Source organism: Microtus ochrogaster, unplaced genomic scaffold (assembly GCF_000317375.1).
Source record: "Microtus ochrogaster isolate Prairie Vole_2 unplaced genomic scaffold, MicOch1.0 UNK52, whole genome shotgun sequence".
NCBI lineage: Eukaryota > Metazoa > Chordata > Mammalia > Rodentia > Cricetidae > Microtus > Microtus ochrogaster.
In genome coordinates, this window is record NW_004949150.1 from 468,949 (window position 1) to 469,498 (window position 550).

Here is a 550-nt window from a genome sequence, read left to right on the forward strand (position 1 = left end):
CATAATTTTAATGAAGATCTAATAGCAAGATTCTTCACATTGTTCTACACAATAAAAACAGAAGAAAAATTGCTAAACTCTTTTTTTTTTCACAAGGTTACAGTTAGCCTGATACACAAAGATGCAACTAAGAAATAAAATTACAGACCAATCTCACTCATGAATATTGATGCAGAAATATTCAATAAAATACTGGCAAACAAAATCTAAGAACACATGATAAAAATCATCCACGCGGTCATGTAGCCTTCATCCCAGAGAAGCAGGGATTGTTCAACATATACAAATCTGTTAATGTAATCCACCATATGAACAAACTGAAAGAAAAAAAAAACACATGATTATCACACTAGATGCTAAAAAGCCTTTGACAAAACCCAATAACCCTTCATGATAAAGATCTTGGAGAGACCCCTACCTTCTTCAGTCTCTTCCTCCTCACCTCTACAATGTTCTCATAGCTGAAGCTCAAGAACTGCTTTTCCCTTTGTTCACCGGGTTGCTCAGTCAGTTCTTTATGAGGCATCCTGTAGTGGCAAGGGGCCATTGA